Below are 8893 nucleotides of genomic sequence, written 5' to 3'. Positions count from 1 at the left end.
GACATGATTGTATATTTAGAAAACCTCATCGTCTCAGCCCCAAAACTCCTTAAGCTGATAAGCAACTTCAGCAAAGTCTCAGGATACAAAATCAATGCACAAAAATTGTGAGCATTCCTATACACTAATAGCAGACAGAGAGCCAAATCATGAGTAAACTTCTATTCACAATTGCTACAAAGAAAATAAAATACCTAGGAATACAACTTATAAGAGCTGTAAAGGACCTCTTCAAGGAGAACTACAAACTACTGCTTAAGGAAATACGAGAGGACACAAACAAATTGAAAAACATTCCACGCTCATGGATAGGAAGAATCAATATCATGAAAATGGCCATACTGCCCCAAATAATTTATAGATACGATGCTGTCCCCATCAAGCTACCATTGACTTTCTTCAATGGTAGAACTAGATAAAAGTACTGTAAATTTTATATGGAACCAAAAAAGAGCCCAGATAGCCAAGACAATTCTAAGCAAAAAGAACAAAGCTGGAGGCTTCATGCCACCTGACTTCAAACTATACTACAAGGCCACGGTAACCAAAATCATGTGGTACTGGTACCAAAACAGAGATATAGACCAATGGAACAGAACAGAGGCCGTAGAAATAACCCATACTTCTACAACCAACTGATCTTACCTGACAAAAACAAGCAATGGGGAAAGAAATCCCTATTTAATAAATGATATCGGGAAAACTGGCTAGCCATATACAGAAAACTAATATTGGACCCCTTCCTTACACCTTATACAAAAATTAACTCAATATGGATTAAAGATTTAAATGTAAAACTGAAAACCATAAAAACCCTAGAAGAAAACCTAGGCAATACCATTCAGGACATGGGCATGGGCAAGGACTTCATGATGAAAACACCAAAAGCAATGGCAACAAAAGCCAAAATAGACAAATGGGATCTAATGAAACTAAAGAGCTTCTGCACAGCGAAAGAAACTGTCATCAGAGTGAACAGAAAACCTACAGAATGGGAAAAAATTTTGCAATCTACCCATCTAACAAAGGTCTAACATCCAGAATCTACAAATAAACAAATTTACAAGAAAAAAGCAAACAACATCATCAAAAAGTGGGCAAAGGATATGAACTGACACTTTTCAAAAGAAGATGTTTATGCATCCAACAAATGTGAAAAACAGCTCATTGTCACTGATCATTAGAGGAATGCAAATCAAACCCACAATGAGATACCATCTCACACCAGTTAGAATGGCGATCATTAAAAAGTCAGGAAACAACAGATTCTGGAGAGGGTGTGAAGAATATGAACACTTTTACACTGTTGGTGGGAATGTGAATTAGATCAACCGTTATGGAAGACAGTGTGGTGATTCCTCAAGGATTAAGAACCAGAAACACCATTTGACCCAGCAATCCCATTACTGGGTATATACCTGAAGGATTATAAATCATTCTACTATAAAGACATATGCACATGTATGTTTATTGCGGCACTGTTCACAATAGCAAAGGATTAGAACAAAGCAAAATACCCAACAATGATAGACTGAACAAAGAAAATGTGGCACATATCTACCATGGAATACTATTCAGACATAGAAAAGAATGAGTACATGTCCTTTGCAGGGACATGGATGAAGCTGGAAACCATCTTTCCCAGCAAACTAATATAGGCACAGAAAACCAAACACTGTGTATTCTCATAAGTGGGAGTTGAATAATGAGAACATATGGACACAGGGAGGGGAACATCACACACCAGGCCTGTCAGTGGGCAGGGGACAAGGGGAGGGAGAACATTAGGACAAATGCATAATGCATGTGGTACTTAAAATCTGAATGACGATTGATGGGTGCAGCAAACCACCATGGCATAAATATACCTATGTAACAAACCTGCATGTTTTGTATATGTATCCCAGAATTTAAAGTTTAATAATAAAAATAATAATAATAAAAGAAACTACCAAACTATTTTCCAGAATAGTTGTGCCATTTTACATTCTCGCTAGCGATGCATTAGAGGTTGTTTCTCTGCATCCTCACTAGTATTTGGAGGTGTCTCTATTTCTTATTTTAGCTGTAATAATAGGTGTGTAGTTATCATGGTCTTAATTTGCATTTCTAGTTTTTTTGTTGTGTTTCTTTTGTGTGTGTGTGATGGAGTCTTGCTCTGTCACCCAAGCTGGAGGGCAGTGGCATGATTTCAGCTCACTGCAACATCCACCTCCTAGGTTCAAACGATTCTCCTGCCTCAGTCTCTCAAGTAGCTGGGATTACTTGCACCACCACCTGCCCCACCCACCCCCAGCTAATTTTTGTTTTTTTTAGTAGAGACAAGGTTTCACTATGTTGTCCAGACTGGCCTTGAACTCCTGACCTCAAGTGATCTGCCCACCTCAGCCTCCCAAAGTGCTAGGGTTACAGCACTGAGCCTCCATGCTTGACCTTTCCTGTGTTTATATGCCATCCACATATTCTCTTTGATAAAAAACCTCTTTATGTCTGTTGTCCATTTTCTATTGGAATTTTTTATTGTTAATTTTTGAGAATTCTTTATTCTAGATATAAGTTCTTGGCCATATATAAGATTTGCAAACATTTTCTACCAGTCTGTAGCTTGTCTTTTCATCTTATTGACAGGGTCTGTCAGGGAACAAAAGTGTTTAATTTTGGGGAAGTCCAATTTATCAGTTTTTTTCTTTTCTGGATTATATTTTCGGCGTTAACTCTAAGAAACTCTTCACCTAGTCTTAGATATCAAAGATTTTCTCTGTTTTCTTCTAAAAATTATACACTTTTACATTTTATATTTAAATCATAATCTATTTGAGTTAATTCTTATTTAATGTGTACGATTTAGGTAGAGCTTGTTTTTGTTTGTTTGTCTAAGATGTCCAATCCTCCAGCACTATTAGTTGAAATTTCCCATTTCTATTACAAATTCCGTGGGAAATTCAATGGAAATGACAATTTAGTGAATAAAAAAATGGACTGTCTTTCCTCCATTGAATTGCCATTTCTTTTGAATTCAATTCCATGGAATGCCAACACCGCTAAGGCAGGGATGGTTTAAGTCTGGCATGAACTAGCACAGTGCTGCTGTCAGTAAGTAGGTGTTTGAAAAAGAATGACAGAGGGAGGACCAAACAGGGGAAGAGGGAAAGATACAGAGATTAGGCAAAATTTTAGGGGTATATGTTTCCTAATCAGGCTACTACACCTGAATTATAATATATTGGGAATTAAATTGATGGGTTAAAAAATATTTTTAGAGGTGTTTTTGATCTGCAATCAGTTGAATCTGCTGATATGAAACCCGTGGATATGGAATGGAGGGAACAAATGTAATGATAACAATAAAACAGAGTGTGCAAATTATATGGGGAAAACTTTCTCCCTGGCCTCTTTCCCATGTAGAAGAATTTCCATTCGAATAGAGCTCTTGGCTTCTTTCCATCCCCTCTGGCACTGAGTGACATATATAACTGAGTTTTGGAGAAGAAAGCCATTGTGGCTCAGCCCCTTCCGGGTCCTTCTGTTGAATCTGCCTGGCTATAGACAGTATACATTCAGGTTTGGTCTCTGCCATTTCAGGAGAAACTCCTCTGTGAGGGTGGGGGAGTCCTTGTGATGTTGCAACTCTGATTATGACTAGGTGGTAGATTAATTTGGAGATGAAGAACTGAAAGTCAATGGGCCACATATCAAAGCTTGAACCCTCCAAAACAGCATTTTTTTTTTTCAGTTATCATACCTACATTTTTTTTTTTTTTTGAGATGGAGTTTCGCTCTTGTTACCCAGGCTGGAGTGCAATGGCGCGATCTCGGCTCACCGCAACCTCCGCCTCTTGGGTTCAGGCAATTCTCCTGCCTCAGCCTCCTGAGTAGCTGGGATTACAGGCACATGCCACCATGCCCAGCTAATTTTTGTATTTTTAGTAGAGACGGGGTTTCACCATGTCGACCAGGATGGTCTCCATCTCTTGACCTTGTGATCCACAGGCCTCGGCCTCCCAAAGTGCTGGGATTACAGGCGTGAGCCACCACGCCCGGCCATACCTACATTTTAATCTTTCTCTGACTCCTATGTCAATGACTCTGAACCAAAAGACAGAAGAGAAAAAATATCTTACTGAATTTCTAAAACTTCATTGTGTACATTAAGAAAAAAACTTAATAGAAGCTGAATAGAAGCCAATTGGGCATTATCTTTCTGCATGACATTCTGAGAGAGTCTCTCAAATTGATCATGGTTAGTTCTTTTTCATCAAATATATAGCCAGATGAGAATAGATAAAAGACATAGAGGAAAATGCACATATTCTAGATGGAAGGAAAGGGGGTATGGGGCAGATGGAGTAAAATCAACAATCAAGAAAATAACTGATAGAAAATGTCCATAAGCTTGAGTCCGGGAGTTTGAGGCTGCAGTGAGCTATGATCATGCCACTGCACCCCAGCCTGGGTGACAGAGCTAGACTCTGTCTTGAAAAAGAGAGAGAGAGGGAGAAAAGATTTACAAGCTAAAGACCCAAGTCTTAAGATATGCCATGCTTACCTATTTATAAAATAAAATATCTATTTCTAGATAATTCCTGGTGACATTTATGAACTCCAGGTAAAAAACCATCTGGCATGCATCTAGACAGATATACTTACAGAGAAAAGCTAAATCATACTGGCTGGTATGTAAGCTCCACAAAAGAAGGAGATTTTGTCTGTTTTGTTCATTAAAGTGTTTCCATTAATTAGAAGAGTACCTGTCATATATTAGGCACTCAATAAATATTCATGGATAAATGAGCTGCATTAAGAAGTCAATCTTTACTTGAGGTCATGAAAATGTTCTTTTATATTACTCCAGGAAGGCTACTTGCTTTGCCTTTTGTAGTTATATATGCAAACCACAAAGAATCAATTATTATAAGTAGTGTGAATTTAGGGTTCAAATTTTATTTTCTCCATATGGATATTCAGTTGTCACAGTACCATTTAATGAAAAAATATTCTCCTTTTCTGCTTGTCTCACAGAACTACCTTTGTCATTTAACAACTGGCTATATATGAGTGGGTATGCTTCTGAAATTTTATTTCTATTCATTGGCTCAATTGTCTATCTCTGAACCAGTATCACACATGCAGAATTGCTATAGTTTTAAAATTTGTGATATTTGGTATATAAAATCTCACTTTATCCTATTCTTCTAGGGTTTTGTGGCTAATTTTGGCAGTTTACATTTTTATGTATATTTTAATTAAGCTTATCAAATTTTCTGCAATCACCAATTAGGATATTATTAAGCTCATCAAATTTTCTGCAATCACCAATTAGGATATTATTGGGATTATATTGATTCTACAGAAAAATTTTGGTGTTAATTAAATTCTTCACATTATTGAGTCTTCCAATTAAAGAGAATAGTATTTTATTCCTTTTATTTAGGTCTTCCTCAGTTTCTTTTAAGGATACTTTATGGTTTTCTGTGCAGAAATTTCTCTACATGTTTTGTTAGATTTACTCTTAGGCATCTGATTTTTCTATGTTATTGTAAATGCTTAAAAAGTTGTATAAAGAAATATAGTGGAATTTTCTAAGTCGACCTTGTATTCAACAATGTTTGCATACTCATTATTTCTAATAACTTATCAATAGAGTCTTTTGGATTTTCCTACATATACAATCACTAATCTACAAATTATGACTGATTTCTTTTTTCTAACTCTCATACCATGTTTCTTTTTCTTGCCTTATAACAGGTTATGAACACAAGGAATTATTTTCATCTTTGGTTAAAATCACGCACTTTTTTCATGAGAGCTTGTAGGGCTTTGTGTGTTATACACACATTATCTCGTAACAAAAAACAATGGTACTGGTCATCTGAAAACAAAATTTGGTTACTACAGAAACAAGAAAACATCTTCGTACAGGAAAGACTTTCTTATAAAAGTAGCACATAAAACAGAATCTAAAGAAATGTTAGTTTTTAGAGGAGGGAAACAAAGAGGTGGATCATTCCAGACAAAACAAGCACTTGAGCAAATGCTTGAAAGGAGGTGTACAGATAGAGAACTTTCATTTAAGAAGCTAGAAGAATGCCAGTGCACGGCCATATTGAGGGAGAGTTGAAATGGCATGAGATGGGGCCGTCAAATTTGGCAAGTTCATATCTTTTAGGACCTCCAAAGCCATGAGTATATGTTTGCCAAAGCTCTCCATTATCCATTGGACCTTTTAACATTATATTTACATTGACTGATTTTTCCTCCCTTCCTTCCTTTAAAAAATATTGAAACGAAAGTACAGGGAAAACCATTATTTTAAAATCATACTGTCGGCCACCTTAATAAATCTATTCTTACTACTGTAAAAAGAGAGAAAAAAAGAATGCTTTAAAAGTGCCTGTGGAAATTATGCCAACTAGGTGCATAATGTTATTAATATTAATAATAATTTAACAGGGCCTACCCATCAAACATACCTCAATTGAAGTAATAGAGTTGTGAGTTATGAATGCATATCAACAAGAAGACCAATAATGTCTGCCTTAAGAGTGAATGGAAGAGGATTCTGTACATGTTTCCTTTTATACATACAATTAGTGTCCATCCCCCCCACAAAGATAGAAAGATACATTAAAATATGAAAAATGATCTCTCAATGTTAAATGCTATCAGTAAAACAAAGAGAAAAAGAGTAAAGTGGTCCCACCAAGATTAGGGGTCAAGAAAAGTCTTTCTAAGCAAGGGTGTTTAAACAGAGAAGGCTAAGAATTAAAGCTGGGAATGGGATGACTGTTTTTACTGGGGGAAAAATGTAAGTGAAAGCTGAAGGGTGAGAGCATGGAACACTGAAGATGTGGAAATATTTTGGTACCAATATGTGTGTAAAACGGGAGGTAAAATGGTTGGAGATGGGGTCGGAGAGTTGCACTGAGATGGTTCATGGAGACCCACGTCTGCCCCATCTTCAGGCAAATATGCCACATGGCCTCATTTCTGGAGGGACAGGACTGCTATGATTAGCGACCCAAGGAAGAGAAGGTGGGCTTGAGAGGGTGAGAGGGAGAACTAAGGGGCAGCGTACAGCAGTGGAGAGAGCTCAGACTCCAGTCAGTTAGAGCCTTGGTCTTTAGAGGCATCATCCTCAGAGCCATTGCCCAGGGACGGCCACGAGGCTGCAGATCGCCTATGGGACCACAGGGAGGCAGCATGAAGAAGCGAGAGTCGGCCCCTGACAGCTCGCATGCCCTTGGGAAGTCAGTGTGTGCTGAGCGCTAGCATCCCTGTCTGTGTGCTTTCTGCGGAGTGCCCACGCCTCTATTCCAGCAACTCCCCTCTTCCAGCCCCGTTATTCCTCTTCTCCCCACCTCGCGACACAGCCTCCCTCGAGAGTCTCCGGAGCTGGGCTCAGAAGGATCGTAACAGAGCTCAGTCCCTTTGGGCAGGAGTCAGGGCTCAGCTTTCCTTGGGCGTCTGAGCGGAGCATCTGTGCCAGAGAGGCCCTAGTAGTTCACTCTCCATCACTCCTCACACTCCCGAGGGGCCCCGGAGGAGCTGTATACTGGCGACCGCCGTGCGTGGGGGGAGGCATGGGCGGTGAGTGCGCCAGGCTCGGCCCAGGGTGGGGAGGCAAGGGGAAGATCCGCAGAGACGGGCACAGAGGACTCATTGCGCAAGGAAGCCGGGCCTTTGATCAGTCAGCCTGGCTGCTTGGAGAGGTCTTCCAGCGTACACCTTTTCCAGATTGCAGTAGCCCGGTTCCTGGACTTTGTTCCTACACAGAGGAATTTCTTCAAGCCTGTGAGACACTTTCCAAACTTTGCCTGTCCTTTGTCCAAGGACAGGACTCCTCAGTTCCTGCCTCCTACTCTTCACTTAAGCAAGGCAAGGGGAATTACTTTACCAGGAAAAACGTGTGTGAGTGTGTATGCGTGTGTATTTGCACGTGTGTGTGGTGGTGGTGGTGGTGATTGGTGATGAAGAAGGAAACAAGCTGGACTGGAAAGTTAAGTTAGAGGAACACTGTGAAGGGCCGTGTGTGCATACTGTGGAGTTCTAATTCTCACTTTATGTGGAAGGCTATGGGAATCACTCATAACTTGCTCAACAGGAGCTTGAGGTGTCCAGTTTTGCTGTTTACATGGCAGTGGGGTAGAAGGTGGTTTGGAATACACTAGGTTTGGAGGCAGGGAGGTAAGTTGGAAGGCTCTTTTTATAATCAGGGCAGAGTGGATAATAGAATGACATTGGGAGAAGGTGTATTAAGAGGAAAGGCCCCAACAGATTAATTGGAAAAGCTGAATTGCATGTGGGGGTGAAAGAGAAGAGGGATCAAGATGAGGCCAGCTCCCTGACTTGGATGTTGTGGGTGCCGGGCAGTAGCACTCTCTGAGATCAGGAACAGGTTTGGAAGGGGTCCCTGTTAGAGGCAAGATGAGTGGGAGCCTCATAGGCTATCCAGGTAGACATACTAAGAAAGCGGAAGGTTATATGGCTGAATCTCAGGAGAAAGGCTTAGAACAGTGTGGTCTGTGGAAAGAAAGAAGTTGAGCCTGGGGCATTGTGTGATCACCAGGGACAGTAGGTGGAGGGCGAGGTGTGCCGGTGAACACTGTGGAGTAACAGTGGCAGCACTGGCTGGTTTTCTTTTCATGTCTCAGCTGCATCTGATTTCCATGATATACTCCTCTTGCTGAGCACAAGCTGGGACTGACTCTTACGTGGGCCTTGAGAGATCCTAATAGCAGTTGCTGTTCTATTGATGGTTTGGGAGCTCAAAATGGAAATAATAGTCCCTCTTCATTCCCAACTTCCTACTCTCCAGAACACCAAAACAACTTTCCCCAAAGTACTCTGACTTGAAAAACAAATTTCCTAGGGGAAAGGGGACTACTGTTTTTTA

Source organism: Cebus imitator, unplaced genomic scaffold (genome assembly GCF_001604975.1).
Source record: "Cebus imitator isolate Cc_AM_T3 unplaced genomic scaffold, Cebus_imitator-1.0 Scaffold79, whole genome shotgun sequence".
Classification (NCBI taxonomy): Eukaryota; Metazoa; Chordata; class Mammalia; order Primates; family Cebidae; genus Cebus; species Cebus imitator.
This window is presented reverse-complemented; position numbering follows the sequence as displayed.